This window comes from Pelophylax lessonae, assembly GCF_965119305.1.
Source record: "Pelophylax lessonae genome assembly, chromosome: 12".
In the NCBI taxonomy this organism is placed as follows: Eukaryota; Metazoa; Chordata; class Amphibia; order Anura; family Ranidae; genus Pelophylax; species Pelophylax lessonae.
This window is the reverse complement of record NC_138779.1, coordinates 116,046,544-116,067,434: the sequence shown is the minus strand read 5'-3', so window position 1 is coordinate 116,067,434 and position 20,891 is coordinate 116,046,544. Positions and strand designations below refer to the sequence as shown.

The following is a 20,891-nucleotide window of genomic DNA, read 5'->3' as shown; positions in this document are numbered from 1 at the left end:
GCTTTGGCGCTCTTTTCATGGCGGGCTTTCAACAGCCAATCAACAATCGTTTAACTGGTGTGCCTTAAGCCATCCCAGCCATGCCTGCAAATGTCTTAGTAGCTGTGATTGGCCGTCTGAAGCATGTGACCAAGTCTTTATAAGTTCGAGGCAGCCGCCGCAGCAGCGTCATTCTGCTGCTTAGCTAAGGGACAGAGCACACATCAATGTGCTGGCTGCTGATTAGGGAAAGATAGGCAGGAAAAAACCATTTGTGTCCGGATAGAATTGAGGGACAGGTCGGAGTGTTTAGGCAGGGCGAGTTGTAGGCATTTTAGGGATAGAGTCTGCTGAATTATAGGGTCAGTGTCTTCTACAAACTACAATCGATATTGCTGTGTGGGGGGTGGGGTGAATCTGCACTCAATCCTGATCTACGATCTCTTCTCAATCCTGTTAGGGACAGAGTCTGCTGAATTTTAGGGAAACTGTGTTCTACAAACTACAATCGATATTGCTGTGTGGTGTGGGATTGGAGATAGGCAGGTGTCAGTGATCCACATCCATTTTTCTGTGTGTGAGCTGCAGTGAACACAATCTTTTTGGGCTGCAGTGAACACAATCTTTTTGGGCTGCAGTGAACACAATCTTTTTGGGGTGCAGTGAACAAAATCTTTTTGGGGTGCAGTGAACACAATCCTTTTTGGTGTGCAGTGAACACAATCTTTGTGGGGTGCAGTGAACAAAATCCTTTGTGGGGTGCAGTGAACACAATCTTTTTGGGGTGCAGTGAACAAAATCCTTTTTGGGGTGCAGTGAACAACATCCTTTTTGGGGTGCAGTGAACACAATCTTTTTGGGGTGCAGTGAACAAAATCCTTTGTGGGGTGCAGTGAACACAATCTTTTTGGGGTGCAGTGAACACAATCTTTTTGGGGTGGAGTGAACAACATCCTTTTTGGGGTGCAGTGAACAAAATCCTTTTTGGGGTGCAGTGAACAAAATCATTTTTGGGGTGCAGTGAACACAATCTTTTTGGGGTGCAGTGAACACAATCTTTTTGGGGTGGAGTGAACAACATCCTTTTTGGGGTGCAGTGAACAACATTCTTTTTGGGGTGCAGTGAACACAATCTTTTTGGGGTGCAGTGAACACAATCTTTGTGGGGTACAGTGAACAGAATCTTTGTGGGGTGCAGTGAACACAATCTTTGGGGGGTACAGTGAACACAATCTTTTTGGGGTGCAGTGAACACAATCTTTGTGGGGTGCAGTGAACACAATCTTTTTGGGGTGGAGTGAACAAAATCATTTTTGGGGTGCAGTGAACAACATCCTTTTTGGGGTGCAGTGATCAAAATCCTTTTTGGGGTGCAGTGAACACAATCTTTTTGGGGTGCAGTGAACAAAATCCTTTGTGGGGTGCAGTGAACAGAATCTTTGTGGGGTGCAGTGAACACAATCTTTGGGGGGGTACAGTGAACACAATCTTTTTGGGGTGCAGTGAACACAATCTTTGTGGGGTACAGTGAACAGAATCTTTGTGGGGTGCAGTGAACACAATCTTTGGGGGGTACAGTGAACACAATCTTTTTGGGGTGCAGTGAACACAATCTTTGGGGGGTACAGTGAACACAATCTTTTTGGGGTGCAGTGAACACAATCTTTGTGGGGTGCAGTGAACACAATCTTTGGGGGGGTACAGTGAACACAATCTTTTTGGGGTGCAGTGAACAACATCCTTTTAGGGTGCAGTGAACACAATCTTTGTGGGGTGCAGTGAACAACATCCTTTTAGGGTGCAGTGAACACAATCTTTGTGGGGTACAGTGAACAGAATCTTTGTGGGGTGCAGTGAACACAATCTTTGGGGGGTACAGTGAACACAATCTTTGTGAGGTGCAGTGAACACAATCTTTGTGGGGTGCAGTGAACACAATCATTGTGGGGTGCAGTGAACTCAATCTTTGTGGGGTACAGTGAACACAATCTCATACTTCTGAAGATTTGAGGGTGCTGCCTGTTCCATACTCCCCCTACTCCTCATCTAGCCTTTTAGGGGTACAAACAATAGTAATTGGGGCCTAGTGTGGTTGTGTACGTGTGATATACATACACTTTTTTTGGATCATATTTTCTATTCCGCTATTTAATCAAAAACCTTTGGGGATCAGTTAAATTGGGGGATAGTCTGTGTTGGTACGTGTGAGAGAGATCCACCTTTCCAAGTTGTTGGGGTTCATCTCATACTTCTGAAGGTTTGAGGGTGCTGCCTGTTCCATACTCCCCCTACTCCTAGCCTTTTAGGGGTACAAACAATAGTAATTGGGGCCTAGTGTGGTTGTGTACGTGTGATATACATACACTTTTTTTGGATCATATTTTCTATTCCGCTATTTAATCAAAAACCTTTGGGGATCAGTTAAATTGGGGGATAGTCTGTGTTGGTACGTGTGAGAGAGATCCACCTTTCCAAGTTGTTGGGGTTCATCTCATACTTCTGAAGGTTTGAGGGTGCTGCCTGTTCCATACCCCCCCTACTCCTCATCTAGCCTTTTAGGGGTACAAACAATAGTAATTGGGGCCTAGTGTGGTTGTGTACGTGTGATATACATACACTTTTTTTGGATCATATTTTCTATTCCGCTATTTAATCAAAAACCTTTGGGGATCAGTTAAATTGGGGGATAGTCTGTGTTGGTACGTGTGAGAGAGATCCACCTTTCCAAGTTGTTGGGGTTCATCTCATACTTCTGAAGGTTTGAGGGTGCTGCCTGTTCCATACCCCCCCTACTCCTCATCTAGCCTTTTAGGGGTACAAACAATAGTAATTGGGGCCCAGTGTGGTTGTGTACGTGTGATATACATACACTTTTTTTGGATCATATTTTCTATTCCGCTATTTAATCAAAAACCTTTGGGGATCAGTTAAATTGGGGGATAGTCTGTGTTGGTACGTGTGAGAGAGATCCACCTTTCCAAGTTGTTGGGGTTCATCTCATACTTCTGAAGGTTTGAGGGTGCTGCCTGTTCCATACCCCCCCTACTCCTCATCTAGCCTTTTAGGGGTACAAACAATAGTAATTGGGGCCTAGTGTGGTTGTGTACGTGTGATATACATACACTTTTTTTGGATCATATTTTCTATTCCGCTATTTAATCAAAAACCTTTGGGGATCAGTTAAATTGGGGGATAGTCTGTGTTGGTACGTGTGAGAGAGATCCACCTTTCCAAGTTGTTGGGGTTCATCTCATACTTCTGAAGGTTTGAGGGTGCTGCCTGTTCCATACCCCCCCTACTCCTCATCTAGCCTTTTAGGGGTACAAACAATAGTAATTGGGGCCTAGTGTGGTTGTGTACGTGTGATATACATACACTTTTTTTGGATCATATTTTCTATTCCGCTATTTAATCAAAAACCTTTGGGGATCAGTTAAATTGGGGGATAGTCTGTGTTGGTACGTGTGAGAGAGATCCACCTTTCCAAGTTTTTGGGGTTCATCTCATACTTCTGAAGATTTGAGGGTGCTGCCTGTTCCATACCCCCCCTACTCCTCATCTAGCCTTTTAGGGGTACAAACAATAGTAATTGGGGCCTAGTGTGGTTGTGTACGTGTGATATACATACACTTTTTTTGGATCATATTTTCTATTCCGCTATTTAATCAAAAACCTTTGGGGATCAGTTAAATTGGGGGATAGTCTGTGTTGGTACGTGTGAGAGAGATCCACCTTTCCAAGTTGTTGGGGTTCATCTCATACTTCTGAAGGTTTGAGGGTGCTGCCTGTTCCATACTCCCCCTACTCCTAGCCTTTTAGGGGTACAAACAATAGTAATTGGGGCCTAGTGTGGTTGTGTACGTGTGATATACATACACTTTTTTTGGATCATATTTTCTATTCCGCTATTTAATCAAAAACCTTTGGGGATCAGTTAAATTGGGGGATAGTCTGTGTTGGTACGTGTGAGAGAGATCCACCTTTCCAAGTTGTTGGGGTTCATCTCATACTTCTGAAGGTTTGAGGGTGCTGCCTGTTCCATACTCCCCCTACTCCTCATCTAGCCTTTTAGGGGTACAAACAATAGTAATTGGGGCCCAGTGTGGTTGTGTACGTGTGATATACATACACTTTTTTTGGATCATATTTTCTATTCCGCTATTTAATCAAAAACCTTTGGGGATCAGTTAAATTGGGGGATAGTCTGTGTTGGTACGTGTGAGAGAGATCCACCTTTCCAAGTTGTTGGGGTTCATCTCATACTTCTGAAGGTTTGAGGGTGCTGCCTGTTCCATACCCCCCCTACTCCTCATCTAGCCTTTTAGGGGTACAAACAATAGTAATTGGGGCCTAGTGTGGTTGTGTACGTGTGATATACATACACTTTTTTTGGATCATATTTTCTATTCCGCTATTTAATCAAAAACCTTTGGGGATCAGTTAAATTGGGGGATAGTCTGTGTTGGTACGTGTGAGAGAGATCCACCTTTCCAAGTTGTTGGGGTTCATCTCATACTTCTGAAGGTTTGAGGGTGCTGCCTGTTCCATACCCCCCCTACTCCTCATCTAGCCTTTTAGGGGTACAAACAATAGTAATTGGGGCCTAGTGTGGTTGTGTACGTGTGATATACATACACTTTTTTTGGATCATATTTTCTATTCCGCTATTTAATCAAAAACCTTTGGGGATCAGTTAAATTGGGGGATAGTCTGTGTTGGTACGTGTGAGAGAGATCCACCTTTCCAAGTTTTTGGGGTTCATCTCATACTTCTGAAGATTTGAGGGTGCTGCCTGTTCCATACCCCCCCTACTCCTCATCTAGCCTTTTAGGGGTACAAACAATAGTAATTGGGGCCTAGTGTGGTTGTGTACGTGTGATATACATACACTTTTTTTGGATCATATTTTCTATTCCGCTATTTAATCAAAAACCTTTGGGGATCAGTTAAATTGGGGGATAGTCTGTGTTGGTACGTGTGAGAGAGATCCACCTTTCCAAGTTGTTGGGGTTCATCTCATACTTCTGAAGGTTTGAGGGTGCTGCCTGTTCCATACTCCCCCTACTCCTAGCCTTTTAGGGGTACAAACAATAGTAATTGGGGCCTAGTGTGGTTGTGTACGTGTGATATACATACACTTTTTTTGGATCATATTTTCTATTCCGCTATTTAATCAAAAACCTTTGGGGATCAGTTAAATTGGGGGATAGTCTGTGTTGGTACGTGTGAGAGAGATCCACCTTTCCAAGTTGTTGGGGTTCATCTCATACTTCTGAAGGTTTGAGGGTGCTGCCTGTTCCATACCCCCCCTACTCCTCATCTAGCCTTTTAGGGGTACAAACAATAGTAATTGGGGCCCAGTGTGGTTGTGTACGTGTGATATACATACACTTTTTTTGGATCATATTTTCTATTCCGCTATTTAATCAAAAACCTTTGGGGATCAGTTAAATTGGGGGATAGTCTGTGTTGGTACGTGTGAGAGAGATCCACCTTTCCAAGTTGTTGGGGTTCATCTCATACTTCTGAAGGTTTGAGGGTGCTGCCTGTTCCATACCCCCCCTACTCCTCATCTAGCCTTTTAGGGGTACAAACAATAGTAATTGGGGCCTAGTGTGGTTGTGTACGTGTGATATACATACACTTTTTTTGGATCATATTTTCTATTCCGCTATTTAATCAAAAACCTTTGGGGATCAGTTAAATTGGGGGATAGTCTGTGTTGGTACGTGTGAGAGAGATCCACCTTTCCAAGTTGTTGGGGTTCATCTCATACTTCTGAAGGTTTGAGGGTGCTGCCTGTTCCATACCCCCCCTACTCCTCATCTAGCCTTTTAGGGGTACAAACAATAGTAATTGGGGCCTAGTGTGGTTGTGTACGTGTGATATACATACACTTTTTTTGGATCATATTTTCTATTCCGCTATTTAATCAAAAACCTTTGGGGATCAGTTAAATTGGGGGATAGTCTGTGTTGGTACGTGTGAGAGAGATCCACCTTTCCAAGTTGTTGGGGTTCATCTCATACTTCTGAAGGTTTGAGGGTGCTGCCTGTTCCATACTCCCCCTACTCCTCATCTAGCCTTTTAGGGGTACAAACAATAGTAATTGGGGCCCAGTGTGGTTGTGTACGTGTGATATACATACACTTTTTTTGGATCATATTTTCTATTCCGCTATTTAATTTAACTGGGCCTCCATGCGAGACCTGTGTGCCTTGTTGCGCTGTTTTGAGTACTCCACCAACATGGCCAGTGGCAATGACGCCGTTCTCAGCTTAACTATCCCACTTCTATGCCTCCTTGAAAAAACAATTCGGGCGATGATGGAAGAGGATGTGGCACAGGATGAGGAGGAGGAGGAGGATGAAGAGGTAACATTTCCAAGGCTTTCAGGGCAGTCATTCGCAAGGGGCTCCGAGGGTGGGTTCCTGCACACGCAAACGCCAGGGACGCAATTGTCCAGCAGGGGCACAGTTCTGGAGGATGAGGAGGATGAGGAGGAGGAGGAGCTGGAGGAGGAGATGGAACCATGTTCACAGCAGGGTGGCACCCAGGCCAGTTCATGGCCATCACTGGTGCGTGGCTGGGGGGATACAGAGGACACGGACGATACACCTCCCACAGAGGACAGCCTTTCGTTGCCTCTGGGCAGCCTGGCACACATGAGCGATTACATGCTGCAGTGTCTCCACAACGACCGCCGAGTTGCCCACATTCTAACTTGTGCTGATTACTGGGTGGCCACGCTGCTGGATCCCCGTTACAAGGACAACGTACCGTCCTTAATTCACTCACTGGAGCGCGATCGCAAGATGCGCGAGTACAAGCGCACGCTGGTAGACGCCATGCTGCTGGCATTCCCATCTGACAGCGGGGCCACAGTGGAAGCACAAGGCAGAGGAGGAGGTCGCCAACGCAACCAGGGCACCGCCAGCACCTCAGAAGGCAGGGTTAGCATGGCCGAAATGTGGAAAAGCTTTGTCAGCACGCCACAACAAACAGCAGCACCAGCAGCTCAGATGGAACGTCTTAGCAGGAGGCAGCATTTTACCAACATGGTGGAGCAGTATGTGTGCACACGCCTACATGTAGTGAATGACGGGTCTGCCCCCTTCAACTTCTGGGTCTCCAAATTGGGCACATGGCCTGAGCTTGCCCTTTACGCCTTGGAGGTGCTGGCGTGCCCTGCAGCCAGTGTATTATCTGAACGGGTATTTAGCACGGCTGGGGGCGTTATAACAGACAAGCGCAGCCGCCTGTCCAGAGACAATGTGGACAAGCTCACGTTCATTAAAATGAACCAGGCATGGATCCCACGGGACTTTTCCGTACCTTATGCAGAATAGCAATGGATACCGACCTTACCCACCCATTGTTCCATTTTTGCTCTTTCTCACTCTTTTGGGGTGTACCCTCATTTAAAATTTTTGAAAAGAAGCAGTGTTGGCTACCTCGTCCTCCTCCTCAGGGCCAGATTAATGTAGGGGCTATTGGAGCTGCAGCTCCAGGCCCCTACCTTTTATATAGGCCCCGGGTTGGCCATATTCACTGTTACCGCTCTTCTGTCACTTGTAAACACAGAAGTCTGGCTTCTATGCTCGCTTCCCCAGGCAGCACCCTCAGAACCTCCCCACACAGCGTGAAGGCCGGACAAGGAGGGACAGTTGGCGATGCATGGATGTGTTTATGGGCTTCAGAGACAGCATCCCATGTTGAATTAGGCATGCATGGCTGCACCCTTCCTCCTCTGGGTGCATGGCAAGGCACGGCCCTTAAGGCCCTTCAAAATCCTCAGCACCAAGCCCATGATGCTGTTAATCCGGCCCTGGTCCTCCTCCACCGCCGCTTCCACCTACACCGCCCATAGGTGTGCGCAGCCTATTGCATTAAGGTGTGCACCCCAAAGTTGAAATACACATGCATGTGTTTGCCAGCAGGGAGAGTAATGTATCGGGGCCATGTACCTGTAGGCAAGGAGAAATAGAGCAGAGCAGGTCCCAGGGAGATCTTTCCCATCTCCTCACTGGCAATGCTATGTGCCCTAGGTGATTAGGGTGTGCCCAGGCACACCCAGCACACCCTGTGCGCACGCCTATGTCACCGCCACATCCACCACCACCTCAACCTCCCTCCTACTCCATATGGGCCTCGTCCTTCAGAGATGAAGAAGAACATTGTTTTATTTTTCTGTTTTTTTTTGTTGTTTTAAGTTATTTCCCTATCCACATTTGTTTGCAGAGCACTTGCCATGCTCTTAATTACGTTTTGCTGCCATTTGCAGCACTCTAGCCCTTTCCTTTGGTGTTTTAGAGCCATTTTAGTGCCTTAAAGTTCGGGTCCCCATTGACTTCAATGGGGTTCGGTGTCCGGGAAAAGTTCGGTAAAAGTCCGGGACACGGACCCGGACTTTTTTTTAAAGTTCGGCCGAACCCGTCGAACACGGACATCTAGGTGTCCGCTCAACCCTAATTATATGTTGAATGTAAAGCTTGTTTTTATTTGATTAAACTAAAAAAACATGATAAACGTATGTGCTCAGTTTAATGGTTTTGTACACAGCAACCTCGATCCTCCTCCTCTTGGTTCCCCCACTGGCGCTTCTGCCCTCCCCCGCTGATAGTAAGCCACTTGGCAGAAATAAACATGGGAAAAGTAAAATATGCATAATTATTATACCTAATATAAATTATATACTGGACTCCATTCACAAAGCAATATCTTAATACATCCGAGTGAAAATGAAAGCCAGTAATTTACTGCCGGCGACCTTAACACAGGCTGTAAATAGCTGGTTGTTAAGGAGTGGGCAGCTGCCGGGATCCTTAACAACCAGTAAGTGTAATGGTTGGTAAGGGGCGGGCAGCCACCACATCCTTAACAACCAATGAATCATCAGCTGTCAGCGGGGTTTCGGTCAGGGGCATGCTGGGTTGGTGACGTCCCTAGTTAGCTAATTAGGAACTGTCAGATGGCGGAGCTGGAAGACTGTGGTAGCCTTCGTCAGGAACGGAGTGTTTTTCTTTTTTTTTCTCAGGTCACTGGTGGCAGCGGCGGCGGGCACCGTGATTGACAATAGATCTACACCAGAGGACATTTTTTTATATTTTTGTTTTTTAAATAAAGGACATGTCAAAAATTGCCTACTACCTTTTTTTACATTACATTTTTTTTTTGCTGAATGAGTAGGGTTACTATGTAACGCATACTCATTCACATGGGGGGCCCCTTGTTTTACTGTGGCAGGCTGGCTCGGCTGCGCGAATCTATGTAGGGGTGCGACAGTTCACGAGACTGGTGCTGGAGGTGAGCACACGCTGCCGGCGGTGCGTTACCGCTCACACTAGGCAGCAGGATGGCGATCAAAGGGAGCGGCAGCCGCAATTTCCGCCGGGCACCTGTGATCGCTCCCCGCTGAGAGAGAAGGATGGTCAGCTGTGTTGCAAACACAGCCGACCGTTCTTCTCTCTGAAATGATCACCAAAGCAACCCCCATGTTGAGGGCATGTGGCCTGATATGGTTCAGGAAGGGGGGGGGGCACTCGCTCGTCCGACCTGCTGGGCTGCATGCTTGGATAAGGGTCTGGTATGGATTTGGGGGGCACGCCATTTTTAAAAAAAAATACTGGCTTGGTGATTCCCCTTTACAATCCATACCATGCCTTATGGGCCTGGTGTGGATGGTGGGAGGGACCCCACGCCATATTTCTTTTTCTTAATTTTTCATTGCCGGGAATTTTTTTTTTTTACATTTAACTGTCAGAGGGGAATCCCACTGACAGTTGATGACTCATCAGTTTCTAAAGACGCTGCGGCCGCCCGTTGCCTAGCAATCATATTGTTTACTGGTTGTTAAGGATGCAGCAGCTGCCAGTTCCTTAAATATTGCATGCCAGGACCATTTTACCGCATGGGCTTTTTGTTTTCCTTTTGTGAATTGACTTTTTACTAATGTTTTATGAGGTATTTACTAAGTGTTTTTGCTTCTATGCTGTAAGTGCAGCATAAAGCAATACTTTAGGATGGCATGCAGTGTTTGGGAAAACACCTAAATACTGCATGTGATCTGGTTCTGTGAATGGAGCCCACTGCACAAAAATGCATTGTATTGGACGAAAGGCTAGTTAGGCTATATGGTAAAAAGTGTAACTGTACATATGTAAATCGCATCTTCAATTTAAATTTGTGTTTGGAGATGCAGGGAAATCCATCCTGGGTAAACCCAGGAGCTCTTATAACTCCTAAAATACATGATGTTTCCAGTAGGAAGTCAGAGAAGAACATCTTGCACAAGGTCACAAACCATCTGTGCTGTGACATTAGGAAGTGGTGCCAGTCTGGAAACAAATGGTACATTTACATGGTCATTGCATTTTTGCACAGTCTATATTATGCAAGTATTGTTGCAGCTGATGTGTGATAGTCTTTTAAAGGGTTAGTTTGCCTTTACCAAACACTACCTATGCAGATAAGGGGTATTTTAGATAAAAACAAACTGTACAGTTGTGACAAAGGTTGAATAATGCCCTTGCTCTAGGTGTAGGTCATTTACTTACCTCATGGAGCCTGACTGGAAAATTTCTAGGATATTGCAAGGAGAGATCTAGCTGTTAACTGTTCATCCCCACCATCACAGGAACTAGCTGCCTAATGCTGAGCTTATAGCTGCTGTGTCAGGGAAGAGAAAGCACATGTGAGGGGGTTTGATTCAGAGAAAGAGCTCACTCCTGTGATGCTGAAGGTGAACAGTATAACATCTAGGCTTCTCTTAGCAACATCCTAGAAGTTTTACAGTCAGGCTTGAGCTACATAAATGGCCTACACCTACAGCAAGGGCAATATTCAACTTTGGCCAAAGCAGCACAGCTTGTTTGTATCTACTTTATTTGCACAGGCAGTTTTTTGGTAAAGGTGAGCTATGCCTTGAAAAGCGAGTGTATGGAGGTTTAGCATACTGTATATTTTCTTTCCCCTTCCCTACTACTATGACTGTGTTGTGGTTTTTGTTGCACTTCCAACCTGGGAACCCTACATCTTCTGTTCCTGAAATGTGTACCAGAGCTGCATGTTCCAGAGATGTGTTCCAAAGCCGGCAGAATATTAGCATGCATAAAGAAGGGGATGTATTCCAGACATAAAACTATAATCCTTCCACTTTGTAAAACTCTGGTCTGACCGCATCTGGAGTATTCTGTCCAGTTCTGGTCACCAGTCCTCAGGAGGTATGTTTTTGGAGCTGGAGAGAATCCAGAGAAGGGCAACTGAACTAATTAGGGGATTGGAGGACCTTAACTATGAAGAGCGTCTACAATCGCTTAATTTATTCTCCCTGGAGAAAAGACGCCTGAGAGGGGACATGAAAGCAATTTACAAATACCTCAATGGTGATCTCCGCATAGAAAAAATGCTATTCAGTCGCAAGGATTGAATGAGGACGCGAGGACATACAATACGATTAGATGAGAAGCGTTTTAACCTCAGGCAACGCAGGGGGTTCTTTACTGTTAGGGCTCCAAGATTGTGGAATTCTCTACCATAAGAGGTAGTTTCTGCGGGAAGTATGAACAAGGTATTTCTGTATAGACCACAGAGGAAAGAAGGTTAACTAGTCAGCAAAATAACATATCAGGCTCTATGTAAAGTAAACATAGGTGTTTTATTAATAAATTTATAGGGTATATTAACAACCGTGCAATAAAATCATTGGATAGATACGATCAGTGCAAATACGAGAAACAAGACAGACAAGACATATACATAAACAAATCTGAACTGGATGGACTATTGTCTTTTAGGCTTGTGACGGTATCAGATTTTCATGCTGCGATTAATTGATTAAGGTTTTGCCACGGTATACGGTATTATCACGGTATTCTATTATTAAATTTAAATTATTAAATTTCCACCTCACTTCAATTTCATTGCTGAATTTAGGGGCTTTGGTTCACTTATGCACATTATTATATAGTCAGTCAGTACAGACTCTGTGAACCAGGCCTAAAATAGGTCATCAAGCAGTGTCTGGCCTAACTGGTGATAACTGGTTCTGGCGCTCGGCTCCGATCCGATGGCCTGGTCATTAAGAGGGCAAATCCTTGTGGTCAAGAAGTGGTTAAACCTGAAGGAGGTGTTGTTTATAAATTACTTTACTATTGCTTTAGGCCTGGTTCACATGTATGCGGGTTGGTGGTTCACATTTGCACAGGCATAGCAGCCCATTGATTTGAATGGGCTGCTATGCCCTCATTTTCCGCAGAAAAAAGGTGCATGCAGCATTTTTTTAAAATTCAGTGGCCTTGAAATCCATCCTGCTTTTGCACCATGCGACTAACCTGCAGTTCCTGCTCTGGCAAGCTTTCTGCATTTTTTGTATACGTGGGCACGGCATTTAAAAATAAACAGTTTGCGTGTGCAGCAACGGCAGGTAAGTCGCATGGTGCAAAAGAAGGATGGATTTCATGGCCACTGCATTTTTTTAAATTCTGCATGCACCTTTTTTCAGCTGAAAACGCAGGCATAGCAGCTCAAGCCCATTCACATCAATGGGCTGCTATGCCTGTGCAAATGTGGGCCCCCAACCCGCATACATGTGAACCAGGCCTAAAGCAATAGTAAAGTCATTAATTGGTTAAACCTGCAGGAGGACCGGTGTTTTTATCTATTAATGACTTTACTATTGCTTTAGGCCTGGTTCACATGTATGCGGGTTGGGGGCCCACATTTGCACAGGCATAGCAGCCCATTGATGTGAATGGGCTTGAGCTGCTATGCCTGCGTTTTCAGCTGAAAAAAGGTGCATGCAGAATTTAAAAAAATGCAGTGGCCATGAAATCCATCCTTCTTTTGCACCATGCGACTTACCTGCCGTTGCTGCACACGCAAACTGTTTATTTTTAAATGCCGTGCCCACGTATACAAAAAATGCAGAAAGCTTGCCAGAGCAGGAACTGCAGGTTAGTCGCATGGTGCAAAAGCAGGATGGATTTCAAGGCCACTGAATTTAAAAAAAATGCTGCATGCACCTTTTTTCTGCGGAAAATGAGGGCATAGCAGCCCGTTCAAATCAATGGGCTGCTATGCCTGTGCAAATGTGGGCCGCCAACCCGCATACATGTGAACCGCCAACCCGCATACATGTGAACCACCAACCCGCATACATGTGAACCAGGCCTAAAGCAATAGTAAAGTCATTAATAGATAAAAACACCGGTCCTCCTGCAGGTTTAACCACTTCTGGATCGCAAGGATTTGCCCCTTTAAAGACCAGGCCATCGGATCAGAGCGCCAGGACCAGTCATCACCAGGTAGGCCAGACACTGCTTGATGGCTATATAATAATGTAATGTGGGCTGCTAGGCGTGTGTGTGTGTATATATATATTTATTAGAGCTGCACGATTCTGGCCAAAATGAGAATCACGATTTTTTAGCTTGGAATAAAGATCACGATTCTCTCACGATTCTCTGTGTAACAAAAAAAAAAAAAATTGGGATAACTTTACTGTTACTTTTTTTTTTTTTTTTTTATTCATTAAAGTCTAATCATTGCGTTTGAAAGACTGCTGCGCAAATACAGTGTGACATAAAATATTACAACAATCGCCATTTTATTCTGTAGGGTCTCTGCTAAAAAAATATATAAAATGTTTGGGGGTTCTAAGTACTTTTCTAGCAAAAAAAAAACTGATTTTAACTTGCAAGCTGCAAGTGTCAGAAAAAGATCCAGTCTTTAAGAGGTTAAACTTCCTTTCTCCCTGGCAGAGGGAAGGAAAAGATACAAATGTAATCATTTTTGTTTATAGTTAGGAGACTTAATGCTGAAAGGTGTTAGCTGAGTGAGTGAATGAGTCATCCAGCTCACTGAAATGTATCAATTCACAAGTCAGGCAGACTTGACAGAGAAACTCGGTATTTTAAAAATGCCACAATAACAATACCGTGGCTATGCAATACCGCGATATATCGAATTACCGAAAACCGGCATATGTCTATTGTCTTTATTCAACCTCAACTACTACTACTACTACTACTACTACTACTACTATGCATTAGCCACTCAAAGTATTACCAGGGCCTGCCATAGGAGGCTACACTTGGGATTTCTAGACTCACACACACAAACCAGGACCAATAACCATATGTTATTGGAGTGTCGGAGGAACCCCATGCAAACTAGTGATCGACCGATATCGGTTTTTCGTCGCTGGCAAATCGGTATCGGCCGATATTGACCGATATTTTCACACATGTAAAATTTTGCCAAAAAAAACACAAAATTTTACACAAATCTCTTAATAAACATGTTAATCTTTATTTATTAACATTTTTAACATTAAGTGCTCATTCGTTCTTCGCACCTGAACTGCATAAAAACTGATATGAAAATTTCAATTGCAGGGACATTTGCTTTGCATTTCACATCATCTGATTTTGCATTAAAGCGGAGTTCCACCCATTTTTAATAGGTTGGAATACATAGATCTATGTAATCCCCTTTAAAACGGCTTTTACCAATGGAAACTTTTTTTTTTTTTTTGCTAGTAAATACCTTAATTTCTGCTTTATTCCTCCTCTCCTCACTTCCGGGTCCGATCGGCGATGACGTCATTCGGCGATTCGCAGTGTCTGCTGGGGTGTATTCTATTCCAGAAATCTCGCAGTAGCTGAGCTGTACTGAGCCGTGCCTGCCCCGCCTCCACCCCGCCTCCTCTCATTGAGTTGTATTGTATGCAATGTATTAAGGCCGTTCTCTGCCCCGCCTCCGCCCCGCCTCCTCTCACTGAGTTGTATTGTATGAATGTATTAAAGCCGTTCTCTGCCCCGCCTCCTCTCATTGAGTTGTATTGTATGAATGTATTAAGGCCGTTCTCTGCCCAGCCTCCCCCCGCCTCCTGTCATTGAGTTGTATTGTATGAATGTATTAAGGCCGTTCTCTGCCCCGCCTCCGCCCCGCCTCCTCTCATTGAGTTGCATTGTATGAATGTATTAAGGCCGTTCTCTGCCCCGCCTCCGCCCCGCCTCCTCTCATTGAGTTGTATTGTATGAATGTATTAAGGCCGTTCTCTGTCCCGCCTCCGCCCCGCCTCCACCCCTTCGATAAAACTTGTCACTCTTCAGTGTGTACCTTGGCTCAAATATGGACATCAACCGCTTAAATCCAGAGTCAGACACTATTGTAAATGGCTGGTTATCGGTCACCATCATCTCTGTGATTACTCTGTCCAGCAGTTGGGATCTTCCATCAGATTTTAGCCACCTGTTTTTTTTTCTGAAACATATCTGTTATTGTTGCCTGGGATAGGGATGCTTCGCCTTGTGATTCATTTTGTTTTTTCTGTGCTGCATTATACAATTCAACATGATAAACTCTTAGATGAGCCCAAAGATTTGATGTATTTTTGGTTTTTGCAGTTATTGATCCTATCCTCACATTGTTTTTGCAAGTGTTGCACAGTGCTGCTGATTTTCCTGGAGATGGAGAAGAGAAATAGTCCCAGACCACACTTTTAATTTTTCTATCTCCATCCATCTCCATTGAAACAAGAAAGAGTCGGACACTAATATAGGCTCACACAAAATGGCTGACTGGCACCCTGTAGTGGGAGGCTGTCAGGCTGGCACCCTGTTGTGGATGGTTGGCTGGCACCCTGTGATGGGTGGCTGGATGGCACCCTGTGGTGGGTGGGTGTCTGGCTGGCACCCTGTGGTGGGTGGGTGTCTGGCTGGCACCCTGTGGTGGGTGGCTGTCTGGCTGGCACCCTGTGGTGGGTTGCTGTCTGGCTGGCACCCTTTGGTGGGTGGCTGGCTGGCTGGCACCCTATGGTGGGTGGGTGGCTGGCTGGTTGGCACTCTGTGATGGGTGGCTGGCTGGCACCCTTTCATGGCTAGCTGGCTTGGACCAGGTGGGTGGCACCCTGGCTGGCACCCTTCAGTGACTGGCTGGCAGTGCCACCATGTGGTGGCTGGCTGGAACCCTTTCATGGCTGGCTGGCTGGCACCGAGTGGGTGGGTGGGTGGCTTGCTGTCATCAACCTTTAATGGCTGGCTGGCACCCTTTGATGGCTGACTGGCACCCTTTTGTGGCTGGCTGGCACCCTGTGTGGTGGCTGGCCTGGCACGTACAGGCCCCAGAGCCTGTGGCTGGCTAGCTGGTACAGTCAGGACTCAAACAGGGCCTGTGGCTGGCTGGTACACAGTGGGTGTGTGGGTCTGTGTTGCTGGCTGGCACCGGCAACTGTGGGTGGTGGGTGGCCGCAGCGGCTGTGTTACAGAACAGATACAGAACGTGTGTCAGAGTGTTGGTCACTGTTATCACTTATCACTCACAGAACAGATACAGAAGTTTGTCAGACTGTTGGTCACTGTTCACTCACTAGATGTAGAAGAACTCACTGTCCTGACCGACCTCCAGTGCAGCATGCAGACTCCAGTGTGGCTGCAGTGGGTAAAAGACACTGTAACAAGGCTGAGGGAGGCGACCTAGGAGCTGCCCAGTGAGCGGAGGCGCATAGCGCAACATATGTGATGACATCGCGAAAATATTGGCAATATCAGTACAAAGGCTGATTTCGATACATCAGAGAAAGTGCATATCGGCCCCTGATATATCGGTGTTGCCGATAATCGGTTGATCTCTAATGCAAACACATGCAGATTGTGTCCTGGTTGGGATTCAAACCAAGGAATGCATTTCTGCAAGGCATAAGTGCTCATCACTAAGCCACTGTGCTGCCCCATATATTTTCTTTCCATACTTTTACCCCCTTAATGACCAGGCCATTTTTTTGCCATACCGCACTGTGTTACTTTAACTGACAATTGCACGGTTGTGTGACGCTGTACCAAAAAAAAAAAAAAAATTGATGTCCTTTTTTTCCCACAAATTAAGCTTTCATTGGTGGTGTTTGATCACCTCTGCTGTTTTTTTTTTTTTTTTTTTTTGCACTATAAACAAAATAAGTGCAACAGTTTTGAAAAAAAAAAAAAAATATATATATTTTTTACTTTCTGCTATAAAACACATCCAATAAAAAATTAAAAAAAAAAAAATTTCTTCATCAATTTAGGCCAATTTGTATTCCAAAAAAACGTATATTGATTGGTTTGCACAAAAGTTATAGCGTCTACAAACTATGGGATAGATTTATGGACTTGTTTTATTGTTTTTACTAGTAATGGTGGTGATAAGTGATTTTTAGCGTGACTGCGACGGACAAATCTGACACTAAGTGACACTTTTTTGGGACCAGTGACACCAATTCAGTGATCAGTGCTAAAGAAATGCCCTCTCGCTTTAAAAAAAGACACAGGCAGGGAATTGGTTAACATCAGGGGCAATCAAAGGGTTAACTGGGTTCCCTGGGTGTGCTTTTTTACTGTGTGGGGGATCGACTGACTAGCAGGAACACAAGATCTATCTTTCCCTCTAAGACAGAACAGCGGTCTGCCTTGTTTACATAGGCAGACCGCTGTTCTGTCTCTCTAACGAATGATCAGCCAGTCCTGGCAGCCATGCCGCGCCCTAGAGCCGAAGACGAGAATCAAACACAGGTACGTGATTTTGCGCTTAAGGGCTGCCCTGCCACAGTAAATGTACGTGGAGCAGTCCCTAAAGAGTTTGTAACCTTAACTTTTCTGCCAGCCCCTCTCTTTCAAGCTCCCATCCTGCACTCTATAAGTGTTTGCAAGCAACGAAGGCTCTAAATACCTTTTTGAGTAGTGTCTTTAGGCTGGTCACGTGACCCCCAGCCGCTCTGCTTTTACTATCCAGGGCTACTGCAGGAGGAGCAAAGCTCTCCCTCTGACGTCAGGCGGGAGACACGTGACCACCGAGCTACCACTTGGCTCCTCCTGCTGTAGCCCTGGATTGTGTTATCAGAGCAGCTGGGAGTCACGAACCGGTCTGAGGCTAAAGGTGACAGGGAGAGAGAGAGGGGTGACAGGGAGAGAGAGGGGATGGCACAGAGAGAGGGGGGTGGCACAGAGAGAGAGGGGTGGCACAGAGAGAGAGGGGTGACAGGGAGAGAGAGGGGGTGGCACAGAGAGAGAGGGGTGACAGGGAGAGAGAGAGGGGTGACAGGGAGAGAGAGGGGGTGACAGAGAGAGAGAGAGAGGGGTAACAGGAAGAGAGTGGGGGTGACACAGAGAGAGAGGGGTGACAGGGAGAGAGAGGGGGTGGCACAGAGAGGGGTGAAGGGGAGAGAGAGGGGGTGACAGGGGGAGAGAGGGGGTGGCACAGAGAGAGGGGTGACAGGAAGAGAGAGGGGGTGACACAGAGAGAGAGGGGTGACAGGGAGAGAGAGGGGGTGGCACAGAGAGAGAGAGAGAGGGGTGACAGAGAGAGAGGGGTGACAGGGAGAGGGGGGGGTGGCACAGAGAGAGAGAGAGGGGTGACAGGGAGAGAGAGGGGTGGCACAGAGAGAGAGGTGTGACAGGGCGAGAGAGAGGGGGTGGCACAGAGAGAGAGGGGTGACAGGGAGAGAGAGAGAGAGGGGTGAGAGGGTGAGAGAGGGGGGTGACACAGAGAGAGAGTGGTGACACGGAGAGAGAGGGGGGTGACACAGAGAGAGAGGGTTGACAGGGAGAGAGAGAGCGGTGACAGGGAGAGAGAGGGGTGGCACAGAGAGAGAGGGGTGACAGGGAGAGAGAGGGGGTGACAGAGAGAGAGAGGGATGACAGGGAGAGAGAGGGGGTGGCACAGAGAGAGAGGGGTGACAGGGAGAGAGAGGGGGTAGCACAGAGAGAGGGGGGTGGCACAGAGAGAGAGGGGTGACAGGGAGAGAGAGGGGGTGACAGAGAGAGAGAGGAGTGACAGGAAGAGAGAGGGGGGGTGACAGGGAGAGAGAGGGGGTGGCACAGAGAGAGAGGGGGGACAGGGAGGGAGAGAGAGGGGGGAGAGAGAAGGGGGTGACAGGGAGAGAGGGGGGGGTGGCACAGAAGAGAGGGGTGACAGGGAGAGAGAGGGGGTTGGCACAGAGAGAGAGAGGGGTCCCCGGGAGAGAGAGAGGGGGTGGCACAGAGAGAGAGGTGTGACAGGGAGAGAGGGGGGTGGCACAGAGAGAGAGGGGTGACAGGGAGAAAGAGGGGGGGGGGTGGCACAGAGAGAGAGGGGTGACAGGGAGAGAGAGGGGGGTGACACAGAGAGAGAGGGGTGACACGGAGAGAGAGGGGGTGACACAGAGAGAAAGGGTTGACAGGGAGAGAGAGAGGGGTGACAGGGAGAGAGAGGGGTGGCACAGAGAGAGAGGGGTGACGGGGAGAGTGAGAGGGGTGACAGGGAGAGAGAGAGGGATGACAGGGAGAGAGAGAGGGATGACAGGGAGAGAGAAGGGGGTGACACAGAGAGAGAAAGAGAGGGGTGACACAGAGAGAGAGAGGGGGGTGGCACAGAGAGAGAGAGGTGACAGGGAGAGAGAGGGGGTTGACAGAGAGAGAGAGAGGGGTGACAGGGAGAGAGAGAGGGTGACAGGGAGAGAGAAGGGGGTGACACAGAGAGAGAGGGGTGACAGGGAGAGAGAGGGGGTTGGCACAGAGAGAGAGGGGTGACAGGGAGAAAGAGGGGGGTGACAGAGAGAGAGAGGGGTGACAGGAAGAGAGGGGGGTGACAGGGAGAGAGAGGGGGTGGCAGAGAGAGAGAGAGAGAGAGAGAGGGGTGACAGGGAGAGAGAGAGGGTGACAGGGAGAGAGAGGGGGGAGAGAGAAGGGGGGTGACAGGGAGAGAGAGGGGATGGCACAGAGAGAGAGAGAGGGGTGACAGGGAGAGAGAGGGGGTTGGCACAGAGAGAGAGGGGTGACAGGGAGAGAGAGGGGGTGACAGAGAGAGAGAGGGGTGACAGGAAGAGAGAGGGGGTGACAGGGAGAGAGAGGGGGTGGCACAGAGAGAGGGGTGACAGGGAGAGAGAGGGGGGTGACACGGAGAGAGAGAGGGGTGACAGGAAGAGAAAGGGGGGTGACACAGAAAGAGAGGGGGGACAGGGAGAGAGAGAGGGGGTTGGCACAGAGAGAGAGGGGTGACAGGGAGAGAGAGGGGGTGGCACAGAGAGAGAGGGGTGACAGGGAGAGAGAGGGGTGATAAGGAGAGAGAGGGGGTGGCACAGAGAGGGGTAACAGGGAGAGAGAGGGGGGTGACAGAGAGAGAGGGGGGTGACAGGGAGAGAGAGGGGGTGGCACAGAGAGAGAGAGAGGTGTGCCAGGGAGAGAGGGGGTGGCACACAGAGAGAGAGAGAGTGAGGGGTGACAGGGAGAGAGAGGGGGTGGCACAGAGAGAGAGAGAGAGAGGGGTGACAGGGAGAGAGAGGGGTGACAGGGAGAGAGAGGGGGTGACAGGGAGCGAGAGAGGGGTGACAGGGAGAGAGAGGGGGGTGACACAGAGAGAGAGAGGGTTGACAGGGAGAGAGAGGGGTGACAGGGAGAGAGAGAGGGGTGAGGGAGAGAGAGGGGGTGGCACAGAGAGAGAGAGGGGTGACAGGGCGAGAGAGAGGGATGACAGGGAGAGAGAAAGGGGTGACAGGGAGAGAGAGAAGGGTGACAGGGAGAGAGAGGGGGTGGCACAGAGATAAAGGGGTGACAGGGAGAGAGAGGGGGTGGCACAGGGAGAGAGAGGGGGGTGGCACAGAGAAAGGGGTGACAGGGAGAGAGAGATGGGTGACAGGGAGAGAGAGAGGGGTGACAGGGAGAGAGGGGGGTGACAGAGAGAGAGAGAGGGGTGACGGAGAGAGAGGGATGGTGACAGAGAGAGAGAGGGGTGACAGGGAGAGAGAGGGGGTGACACAGAGAGAGAGGTGTGGCACAGAGAGAGAGGGGTGACAGGGAGAGAGAGGGGGTGACACAGAGAGAGGGGGGTGACACAGAGAGAGAGGGTGACAGGGAGAGAGAGGGGGTGGCACGAGAGAGAGGGGTGACAGGGAGAGAGAG

At 47.7% G+C, this 20,891-nt stretch overlaps 1 protein-coding gene across 3 annotated transcripts in view; it reads left to right on the top strand.

Annotated features, from left to right (window-relative positions):
• The window catches only part of RASIP1 (Ras interacting protein 1), a 187,963-nt gene that overhangs the window by 154,097 nt on the left and 12,975 nt on the right, over positions 1–20,891 (top strand). The gene's annotated exons all lie outside the window — the stretch shown is intronic.